General features: G+C 36.7%; 1 non-coding gene across 1 annotated transcript; it reads right to left on the bottom strand.

Moving 5' to 3' along the window:
• Positions 1-12347: 12347 nt before the first annotated feature.
• LOC131230067 (small nucleolar RNA R71) lies at positions 12348-12454 on the bottom strand. The gene has a single exon (XR_009163794.1). It is a non-coding gene; the product is annotated as a small nucleolar RNA R71 (small nucleolar RNA).
• Between the last annotated feature and the right edge of the window lie 409 nt (positions 12455-12863).

Genomic DNA, 12863 nt, shown 5'->3' with positions numbered 1-12863 from the left:
CTTTCATTTTCAAGTTCCCCACCATGATCATTTCTAATACGATTTATGCAATATCCTTTTAAATTTTGAAGTCGCTTTGCTAAGATCACAAATTCCTCAAAGGCATCTGATTTCTCTCGAAGAAATGCAACCCAAGTAAATCTGGTGTAGTCATCTACTACTACTAGGAAGTATCTTTTCTTGCCATGGCTTTCCACTTTGGTTGGACCAACTAAATCTATATGCAGTAGATCCAAAGGTTTTGTTGTTGCTATGGTGATTATCTTTTTGTGGCTGACTTTTATCTGTTTTCCTTTTAGACATTCTCCACAAACAACTTTTTCCTCTTTTCTAATCTTAGGAAGTCCTTTAACCAAATTTCTTGAACCAAGCTTAGCTAAATTTCGGTAGTGAACATGTCCCCGCCTTTGGTGCCATAGTTTAGATTCATCCTTTATAACCATATTACACTTTGTGGATAACACACTCTCATTTGTACTCTTAATAGCATAACAGTTATCACTAGTGCGTAATCCTTTTATGAGAGATTTTTCTATATGATCTAAAATCCTACATACATCCTTTGAGAAAGTGACCAAATGTTCTTTGTCACAGATTTGGGAGTACTAAGGAGATTATGTTTTAGACCTTCTACACAAAGAACATGTTTAATTTTTGGAAGGCCTGGTACAGCTATTGTTCCTTGTCCAACAATTTTGGCTGAGCTACCATCTCCAAATATGACCGATCCTCCATTAAAGTTTGAATACTCACAAAAGTGAGTTTGATCAACAGTCATGTGTCTGGAGCATCCACTATCGAGGTACCATTTTGAACTATTGCCAACTTTCAAAGCAGTATGGATTACAAGGCAATTGTTGTGATCTGACACACCCTCTGAGACACTTTTGATCATGATTCCAACTTTAGTCAAGATCGCTCTCTAGGCAGTGAAGCCCTTTAAGAGATACCCTCTCTGATACCAATTGAAATTGCTGTAATGACCACCTTAGTTGAAGTAGGAATATTCCAATATGTCCTAGAGGGGGGTGAATAGGACTTTTATAAAATTTTACAACAATTTAAAATCCTATCACTCTAATCCTAATGTATACTCTAATAGCAAGTATACATTAGGATTGCTCAAGAGTAACTCTACTGGCTTCCAAGCCCGGTAGAGGATCCAATCACAAACTATTTGAGAGATGAACAATATACAAATTAGTTTATGATAGATATGACTGTGTGTATGTAAGGTGTGATCTCAAATAGTCAAATATAAAAGTATTTTAAGGGAATCACATAAGCAAATATAAGACAATAGCAATCTCAAATACAGTCATTTTTATAGTAGTTCGACTACTTGTCTACTCCACTCCTGGCAACCGCACTCAACCCTTAAGTGTACCAAATTTCACTAAGGAGGTTTCACACGATTCACCTCAAACCCAAGGTTTTAAATCAGGTTCACCTTTAACCAGTACAACCTACACCTAGGCTAACAGTTTATGCTCCCATGAGTAAGGGTCAACACATAACAGCCGATTTTTAAGCACACTGGCCAAGGATCCACACAAGGAACCTCTCATGTTTATGCTCTCACGAGCAAGGGTCAACATAAAGCACCCACTTTTAGGCACACTGGCTAATGACCTCTTACAAGGCCCTAACTGTTTATGCTCTCCACAGAGCAAGGGTCAACACAAAGCACCCATTACGTACACTCCCGCCAGAGGCATCCTAGAGGACTTGCAAGGGGTGAGAAATACCTTAGACCCAATCCTACAAAGGAATGATCATAAGGGTCCTTTAGACTCTATTGATTTACAGATAAGTAGATGAGCCCCATTCAACGTGTTGTTGAAGATCTTCTTCCTTTGTTGATGAAGAATCTTCTGCTTCCTTGAACTGTAACTCAGAAGATGTACTAATGCATGGTGATGGGTTGGGTCAAGGTTGTAATGGAATCCTACTCTATTAAAAGTTTTCATATAAGGGAAATAGAGCGATTCCAATCATTTATGCATTCAAGACGTCCCCGCTTAATGATTTGCTATTAAGATGGTAGCTAGAGGATCCTTGAATGTGGAAGTTCATTCCCTAATCCACTCTATTTAATGTCAATGATGAGGGTGGATTGAAGGATGAACTTCCATGAGAGAGAAGGCTTAGGGTATATGATCTGGGGATAAACACACTAAAGCACTCTCTATTTTTTCTCTGCCAGCAACTAAAGACAAGTTCTCTATATATAGGCAAAAGGTTCTAACGGATATAAAACGGTCACATTTATGACAGAGTTTGATATCATCGAGCAGGGTCAATATCATCGAGCGTATACTCTCGGCTGCATCGACTGGCCACTCGATGACACAAACTCAAATGTCATACGCTTTTGAAACATTTTGCCAGCTGGTCGAGGAAATCAAAATATGCATCGATATCATCGGACTTCGAACTCCAATTTCATCAATACGAGGTTCGATTCCTCGACATTTGAAAAATGAGAGAGACTTGCTTTTGAAATATTTCAGGTTAAAAGAATGATCGAGGCACACTCGATATCATCGGAATTTGAATGTCGATGATATTGATAGTCATGTCAATGCATCGATAAATCCAAAGGATTTTCCAGTTAAGCTTGCTAGACAGTTTATGTCTATTCTCGATGTCATCGACTCGACCTCGATATCATCGATATTTGAATATCGATTCTATCGAGTGTCCCCCTATCGAAGATAAAATCCACCTGAAAATATTGTCGGTAAACAGTGTCTAAGACCGATATCATCGATAGTTGAATTCCAAGGATATCGAGGGGTACTTTGATATATCAAAGGTCTTTATGATTTTTCATAAAAAATAGGAACATAAAATCTCTGCTATTGATTTTATCAAGTCACCATTGATAGACTGGAGATTCAATTTTCATGATATCGATACATCGATAATTCTGTTCAGAAGTATATGCGGTTGCTAGACAACTAATGTCCTCATTTGATATTATCGAGTGAGCTTCGAGGACATCGACAGCACTTATCGATTATATCGATCAGACTATCGATAAATCGATAGAGGTTGAAAACTTAGAGTTTTTCTGAAATTTTAAAAAAGTTTTCTAACCCACAAACCCTATGATATTCTAATTAGTTTTAAGGGTTTTAATTACCTGGTGTTTTGGGACATGGGATGTGAGGCTTAGATTTACCTGTGGCAAGTTCGGGCACACATCCGGTTGAGGCAGACGATTGATTGATCTTCTTATGGAGCTTCTCTGTCTAGCGGACTCAACACTTACGCTAATTGACAAACCAGGGCACTTTCAGGTTCTTCTTCTCCAACAAGCGCTACCACGACCGGTCGAACCCATCTTCGATTCCTCTATGGTTAGTGCATTATTTTCAATTTTCTTATAGATTCAAGTCCTTTGCACTTCCTTTTCTTCATTTTTGTGGTTTTTTAAGCTTTGTGATTATTTTGGCGGTTTTCTATCAAAAATCTGATCTACTAGAAACCCTTGTTACCTCTTTTACAATCTCTTTATTCTTTTTTTCTTTATTGCAAATGGAGGGTAGAAACAAGAAGAAAGGTTCTCGTGGTCCCTCTTCTTCATGTTCCGCTCCTATCACGGTGAGCCACCTTCGGTCACCCGAGGAAGATCCCGATAATATGTGGGATATTCGCTTGCGCAATGTGATAGTTGAATGGACCATTAATCCTGATCATTTAGCACCTTTTGATGTTGTTCCTCCTTCAGTCTGTGGGATGGGAGAACATATTATATTGGGGTGGACCGGCATACCCCTCCATTGCACAGGCTATGTATGCTTGCATTAGTGACTTCTTTACTAAGAATCTAACTTTTACTATTATGACCAGAGAGGGTCCAATTGAAGTGGACCATTATATTATTTCTGGGTTAATGGATATACCTGTCAATGATGAAGGTATTTCAATCCATACTCTTATAGCAAAACTGTCAGAATCTGAGAAGAGAATGCTTACTAGAGTTTTATGTAATATGGATGCGGAATGGAGTATGGGGAATGCACTCACTTCCAAGTTTATGTTACCCAGATACAGGGTTCTCCATAGGATTTTTATTTCTAAAGTCTATCCTCAATCTGGTAACAAAACCGAGCTCACTACATTCATGGCTCGTATTCTTCATTCCATTATTACTGGAGTCTCTGTGTGTCTTCCTTCTTTATCTGTTATATAATGACTCAGTTTCGTCTCCATCCAGGTCACAGTGACATTCCCTTTGCTTATATTATGATTGTTTTAGCCACCCATAGTTTAGTGGCTATGCCTGTTGGAGAGGCTTCCATTAATCATCTTCCATTCAACAATTCAAATATAAATAAGATGAATTTGAGATTAGCTCTAGGCCAAGTTGATGTCGGTGCTGGTGGAGCAGCTGAAGCAAATGTAGAGAAGGGTTCTTTGCCTTCAAATGATGTCAATATGGATGACATCTTTAATGAAATTGAATCTGACTTTGCAATAGATCCTAATTTTTAACTGTTTGATTTTGATGAATGTTTACGTTCTCTTGAGGAAAAGGTTGAAGGTATGCATGTGTCTCGAGAATTGCAGTTTAAATATATGTGCAAATATCTGAGGCTTATTAACAAGGGACTACATCAAATTAATCCATCCATACCTGCATCTTCTTCTGGTTCAGATTAGTTTTAATCTTCTGATATGTAATAACTTTTACACTAGGATTTCTTTATATGCTTGGACATATTGTGGACTTGTTTAATTGATTATCTTTCTATATTTATGTTATCTTGACCTTTCTCTATCATTACTTCTTACTCTTTTGTTTCCATCTTCATTTATTGGTTCTTTCCTTTGTCATATTATGACAAAAAGGGGAAGAATTTGTGTGTTGATATGCCTATTTCATGTCTATGATATTAGATTCTATAGATTGGATGTATGTTAAATGTGGAGAAGTGGTTAGGTAGCAAATGAGAAGTGGTTAATTTCTCCTAAATTTCTCCTCTTGAATTCTATGGAGTAATATATTGAGGGGGAGTATTTGGTTTGCTATTTGGTTTCTTAACTGGTGGTGCATGATTCTTTATTGTGCGTATTATGCTTATCTTATTTACATGAAGTGTGTTATGTCATAAATTTGATAAAGGGGAAGATTGTAAGTGCTATGTTTTTAAGCTCCTATGATTGTCAAATTTGTAGTGCTAAAACCTCTTGGAATCTGTGTCTTGTGTAGCTCAACTTTATATCATCCTTTGCCTACACTCAAGTACAAGATCAAGAAGTTCAAATTCAAGTTCAAGCATATCAAGTACAAGATCTAGAAGTTCATGAACAAGAACCTTGAGAATGAGATCAAGTTTTCAAGTTTCAAATATATCATGACAATGTGCTTTACTCAAGTCTCAAGTTCAAACTCATCTTCATATATACATTGTCAAGCTTCAAAGTACTTCAAGATGACAAGCTTCAAGTACTTCTTAATAATCTATCTACCGAAGCGAACAGTGTTTCGATGTTCACATTTCACCTACAAGGTATGAATGACCCTAGATTGACCATAGGTTAGGTCATACTAATTGCATACTTAATTTGGGTCATTATATAATTTTTATAGACTTATTCTTGACTAGTCTTAGCCTATGTTCGACTAGTCCTAGTACTGGCTCAACTAGTCTAAGAATTTTCTCGACTAGTCTAAGATTTGTTGTGATTTTTCAAATTTTCTGTTGAATCCTCGACCAGTCCTGAAGACTGCTCGACTAATCGAGTGAACAGTGCTCGACCAGTCCAGTAGGCGCGACTCAAAGTCCAGCAACCATTCTAGGGCCTACTCGACTAGTCAAGCAGGCCACTTGACCGGTCGTGCAGGCCACTCGATCGGTCGTGTAGCCCACTCAATCAGTCGAAGATCAATCTTATCTTATCGCGCCTGAAATTTTAAATTCTTGTTGGTCCTTCGACTAGTCAACCTGACCTTTAGGCTAGTCGAGTGAACAGTATCTTTGCCTATAAATAGAGGACGATTTTCAGAGTTATTCATTCCATTCCAAGATATTCAAGTGACTACTCCAAGAAAACTTGTTCCCACGTTTGAGAAGCAAATTGGTCAGTATTTAAGATTATTTTAATGCTTTTTTACATTTGATTTTGAGTTCTCTATTCCAATCTTATTTGAAGAAGGGATTTAAGTTTTTCCCCTTTCTTGAGATCAAAATCAAATCAAGCTAGCCCAAGGTGATTTAATCTAAAAATCATTTAGAACCCTTTTATAAGTTGAGTGTGAACATTGAACATCTACTTCGAATTGGTTCTACCGAGCTTCATTAAAGGAGAATATCCAGATAAGTTTATTTACATTTCTGTAAATTTCTTTTTGGATTTTAAGATTGTGCCAGGAAAATCTCTGTTTTTTGGTTTGTCTGAGGTGATCTAGAAAACTCAGAATGTGGGGGGTTTTAAATTGTGTAAGCCCACTTGAAAGACACAATTGTAAGAGTTTTAGGTGAACCTTGAAAAACATATTTCATAGTGAACGCCAATATCCACTGTGTGAGGATATTGGGAGTGGAGTAGTTGTGTGGCTGTTTTCCTAAACAGTTGGTGTACACACAAGCGAACCACTATAATTTCTGGTCTTATGGTTGATGATTTATTGAGGCTTTGTATGAATGTTATAAATTCTTTTAAGACTTTGTAGAGAATGTTGTAATATCTTTTATGCAAGTGTGGGAATGTTGTAATAGCTTAGCTTACTTTCTTTGCTATTTTTATTTCCTTATTCCTCTGTATCGGTTTGGGATTTTGATACACATATGTTCTAGGAATTAGGTTGTCCTACCATAAGCCATTGGTTTTTGGTGTAAGATTATCCTTAGAACAACATCGATATTAACCTCTCAATATTTATACATTTTAGGTTGTTATTCATTTCTGCTTTATGGGATTGTTTAATGCTATCTTTATTTATATTTGTTTAATTCCACATTTAATTTTTTAATTTGGCGTAGTTCTATTTACCCCCCTTCTAGGACTCTTAGCTCAGCCTTTTCAGACCCAAATACCGAATGCCCCATATATAAGAACCAAGTTCCAACAGTAAAAAAAAAAAAAAAGGCAGCAAACGGCCAGATCGATCGATCGAGTAAGTAATGCCTTCGATTGATCAAACTCCCCTTTGATGGCATCGAAGGGTTTTACTAGACATTGTTTGGCACGTTTGATCGCTCGATCCCGCTCGATCGAGATCGATCGATGACATCGAGGATTGCTCTATGGGATCTAGAACCTATCGAAAATTGATGTTTTGGACTGAAATCTTTACAGCAGCTTTGTACCTCTTTTAGCCTTACTTATAATATTCCAATTGGGCTTCTAAGGCTAAGGGATGATCACTAAGGGTTTACCTAGGATTATTTAGAGGTATAGGTTGTTTTGGTTCAAGGGTTAAGGTCAGCAAGACACCTTATATATATGTTCTTTCCTCCTTGATGCTTCACATCCTCTTGTGTCTTCAGTCTTCAGCTTCCAAGGGCTTAGCCGACTATATGACAGATGGACTCACGTAATTGACAAATAAAGTACATAAATCAATGCACTAATAGATATGAATTGTGAAATTTATGACTCATCAATGTTTAAAACTTTCCAACTGAAAATTACTAAAACGAACTCAACTTTGAAATCTATAAAGCAACTAAATGTAGGTTTAAAAAATTCTCATCAACAAGTGCCTTATCATTTTAATATTTAGATTACTTTGAAAATCACTAAAATCTCTAAAAATTAAACTTAAAAAAAATTACTAAAAAATTTAGCCCAAAATTAGCAAAATTCATTACTAACTGAAGAATTTTTCCAAGGAAAATCCCACCCCCAACCTAAATGATACATTGTCTTCAATGTTAGAAAGATATGTAATAAAACAACATGAAAGCAATTAAATTCCAATCAAATGGTGGGTAGAGAGTACCTGAAATAGCGAATATGCATAAGTTCTTAAAATTTCAAGAATCGGTGTGAACAAAACAAAAACTAACTAAACTTGGCAAAACAATAAATCCTAAGGATGCAAACTATTCCTAAGAAAGTAGTAAAATCAAAATGAGAAATCTCCATCTGACTAAGAGATAAATCCAGAGGTATAAACTCCTTTGGAACCACTTTCATCATCGGTTAGTGTCAACCGGTGTCCAACACATCAATGCCCCATTAATATAAAATTTCAACAATTAACATAATCATTAGGAGCATTCTTGTATTATGGTTTTCAGAAAGGGAGATTTTAGAATTTTCTTCATTGGGTTCCTTCTTCATCCCTTCAAGCATTGTAGGGTGAAACAAATCCTCAACCACTTCACTTTAGGAATTAGGCCTCTCTTCAGGCAAATCAGACACCAAATTTTCAACTTCCTGCATAATATAAATTTCCATATCAGATTTTGGTCTCTTTAATTGGAACACCTTCAATTAATTTTTTAAATTTTGGCTCCCTCAAGGTATTAACAATGTTTATGATCATATCATCCTCAGAATTAGAAAAATGATCCAAACAGACTTCTAATGGTTCATTGCAAAGGTTTGTAAAGAGGTCTTCCTCCATAATAATATCTATAATGTCAACCTCTTGAATGTCCTCAACATTCCCTTGTTGTTTGGCCATGTTGAACACATTCAACTCCACAATCATGTTCCCAAAAGACAATTCAAGAACCCAATTCCTACAATTGATTATGGCATTAGATGTGGCTAGGAATGGTCTGCCAAGAATAATTGGAATTTGAGTGCTCACATTCATCACTTATCTAGAACCATAAAGTCTATCGAAAAGTAAAATTTATCAATATGGACCAAAACTTCCTCAACTACCCCTCTTGATATTCGTACTAAACGATTGGCTAATTATAGAGTTGTTTTGGTGGGTTTCAATTCACTAAAGACAAGTTGTTAAAGTACCAAGTAAGGTGTGAGGTTCACACTCGCCCCTAAATCAAGTAATGCTTTTTTAATCTGGAAACTTCCAATAATGCATGAGATAGTAGGGAAACCCAGATCTTTATATTTCAGGGGGGTATTTTTGTAATAATAGCACTCTCATGTTCAGTTAGAAATGCCTTCTTTTGTACCTTTAACTTTCACTTTACCATACACAAGTCTTTAAGGAATTTGGTGTAGGATGGAATTTGTTTAATGGCCTCCAACAATGGATGTTTATCTTCACTTGTTTAAAAATTTCTAAGATGTCCTAAATTTTGGCCAATTGTTTAGATGAGATTAACCGTTGAAGAAATGGGGCCACAGGTTTGTCTTCATGCTCCAGCTCTTTATCATGTGGAGCAACGCTAGGTTTATCATTACTTGTGGATTGGGTGGGCTCCTTGGTTTCATCAGCCTTCTTTGGTAATTACTCAACAACTTTAAAGACTTATGACGGGCTTAAAATGTTCAACATGTTGGGTTAAAGAACTTGGGTTACTTACTTCGTGTTGTCCTTTTAGGTTAGGCTAAGGTTGGGCTAGAAAGGTCTCTTTCTCCCTAACACTTAAATGTGACTCAATTTTCACAACTGATGTTTTCAACTCATTGATGGCCTGCATGGTTGTATGGTTATATTGCATTTTCCCTTACATGAATGCATTCAAGGTATCTTCAATGGTTTTCTTCGGTGGGGGCACTTGTGGTGTACTAGAATATAGCCCTTGGGGATTATTGTTTGCATTCACTATCGCTTCATTCCTCCAATTGAAATTTGGATGGTTCTCCCACGGGAGTGTACTGTTTGAATTTGTTGCACTAAATGGCATTGGTAAGTGTTCATGGCATTCACTTGAGTGTGCAACACCTCTTGAAATGCTAGCATTGTAGAACAATCCTTTGTTAGGTGTGTATTTCTTTCACAGATACCACATACGCTCTCAACGGCGTCATTAGGTTAGACAACACTAACTTTCCTTAATTCCATGGTCTCGACCTTTCTTGTGAGACCTGCCAAACTTGCATTAACATTGTCATCCTATTTTAGTGTTGAGTGTCAAATATTACATATTTTCCCCTATTTATATCTTGGTTTTATGAACATGATAATGCTTGAAGGTATATTTTGTGCATGTTTACGTTGCAAGGTGAATCTAAGAGCTTGGATTGAAAAGAATGTTAAAAGCATGGATTTGATGCTTAGGAAACACCAAGGCAAAGAGTGGATATTTAGAGACCAAGATTGAAGATTTCAAGACCCCAAAATTTAAGAAAACCAAATGGAGAAGGAAGGAAGTCGATAGAACAAAGTGTTGGAATTCACTTCACTGTCTGTGTCATCAACCACAGTTTAATAACATCGAAGCCATTGTTCGAAGACATTGAATTTTTACATGAAAATCAAGTTGGTCTCTGAAAAAATTGAAGACATTTTTCGATGGCTCAAGGAACTGTTAGATGACTCGAAGATCTGCTCGATGACATCGAAGACAATTCAATGACATTGATCTTTTTGGGGATTTTTAGAGCAACTCACTGGAACTCTCTGGACACATTCTCGGTTGATTGAAGCCCAGTTAGATGACATTGAAGGTGTGCTCGATGATAAGAAGAGTTACGCAATGTGAAAGGTGAAAAGGCGCGACTTCTAGATGCAAATCCCTTCGATGACATCGAAGGCATTACATAGAGTTACACGGACTACGTAAATTTGATGCGGTTTTTCGATTTTACACGGACAAGGCTATAAATATGAGTTTCCTAAATACTTCTAAGGATATCTAGGGTTTTGAGGAGCAGAACAAAATGGGTGGAGCTGTCTCCCAAGAGTTTTTTCTTCCTTTCTTCCTAGCTTTTAATACTTTCTTTGAGGATTTTAGATCCAATCATGTCTATGGTTGGCTAAACTTCTTAACTAGGGCTAAGAGGTGAAGCTTGTAGCATGTTGGGATGTTTTTCATGTTTTGATTCTTGCTCTTGTTGAACTTCTTTGATTATAATTTGATATTTAAGGAATACTTTTAATTTTTAATGGTTTGTTGTGACTCAAATTATAATAGATCTAAAATATTTTTGAGTATCTTCTTTTCTTATTTGAGATTGTGGGATCAGTAAATCCTGTTGTTCACCATCGTCTCCTAGGCATGGTAGGGTGATGGAATCCCTTCCAAGCCTCACAATTCTCCTTCATTGAGAATTAGGTCAATGAAAGTTCAGATTTGATTTTATTAATATATCTTCCAATTGGATAGGATAGGACTCTAATTCCAATTGTGTTCCTTGAATCAAATAAGAAAACATCTTGATAGCTGCAAGTGGATCCTTAGCACCCTAGTTCCCACTTTTAAATTCACAAATTTTAATTAAACAACTCACAATTACTCTTCCAATTATTCAGATTTAGTTTTAGATCTTATTCTAGTTCTGCTTCTAGTTACTTTCAGAAATGTAGGAGATTAGTCCTTGTGGATTCGACCTCGATCTTACTAAGATTATTACTACATCGCGACCCTACACTTAGGGTTGTGAACAAGTTTTTGGTGTCGTTGGCAAGGACTAGCGGTTGCATTTTTCTGAATTTAATCAATTTTAGAATTAAGTTAAGATTAGGGTTAACTTTCTATTTTATTTTTAGATTAAGAATTTTTCTACTTTTCTTTTTAGAAACTGACTTTGTTTTCTATTTTGTAGGATTCTAACCTAGCAACTCCTATCTAGTAACATCGTTCTAATTCTCTCTCTTTTAATTCTTATTTGTTGTAATTTCAATTCTTAAATTTTAGGTTAAAATCTAATTTGAGGGTTGAGAGTATTTCATGCCCAAGTGGGTTTGTGACCACACTAGACGCCTCTTAAGTGAAGGAAGATTGGTCGAAGGGTTACCTATTCATCACAAGATTAGACGCCACTTGAGATCCTCAGAGTCAATGGAAGTGATGGTTGTCAATCAACCGGCCAATTAACCTACAATCCATCCTCAACCTCTGGTTGAGGAAGTTCAGGATGAGAATGAGGTGCATCAAGCACCCCCGCCTCGTACCTTACGAGATTATTTACAACCGGCAGGGGTGAGCACACCTTCCTGTATGGTTTTTCCAAAAAATAAAAGAAACATGGATATCAAGCCAGGAGTGATTCAACTCCTTCCAAAGTTTCATGGACTTGAATCTGAAAGCCTATATTAATGCATGAAAGAGTTTGATGAGATTATAACCACTTTATATTTTCCTAACGTGTCTGAGGACACGGTCAGGCTGAAACATTTTTCCTTCTCCTTGAAAGAGAAAGTTAAGACGTGGTTGCACTCACTACGTCCACGATCTATTGGCAAATGGAACTACATGACAAGGGAGTTCATAAAGAAATTCTTCCCATATCATAAAATGAACACCCTTAGAAAGTCAATCATGAACTTCGCCCAAAAGGAAGATGAAACATTCTTCTAATGTTGGGAGCGGTTCAAGAATCTCGTTAGTTCATGGCCACAACATGGTTTTGAAATGTGGCACATAACAAGTTTATTCTACGATGGACTGACATCTTTCATGCGCTAAATGGTCGAGACAATGTACAATGGGGAATTTATGAACAAAGATGTTAATGATGTGTGGGATTATTTTGATAAACTTACTGAATATACACAATCATGGGACATCTCCCCAAGACCAAACACCATGTCTAAGCCTACTCAATCAAAGGAGAGAGGTGGAATATACTTGTTGAAAGCGGAAGACGATATAAATGCTAAAGTGGCTAGTCTCACAAGGAAACTCGAGGCCATGAAACTCAAGAAGGATCAGGCTAAGGAAACTGTTTGTGGTATTTGTGCTTGCAATGTTCATACAACTGAAAATTGTCCAACAATACCTGATTTTCAAGAAATTTTGAATGAGCAATCCAATGTC

Source organism: Magnolia sinica, chromosome 16 (genome assembly GCF_029962835.1).
Source record: "Magnolia sinica isolate HGM2019 chromosome 16, MsV1, whole genome shotgun sequence".
Lineage (NCBI taxonomy): Eukaryota > Viridiplantae > Streptophyta > Magnoliopsida > Magnoliales > Magnoliaceae > Magnolia > Magnolia sinica.
Note: the sequence above shows the minus strand (reverse complement) of the source record. Positions and strands in the feature narration are given on the sequence as shown.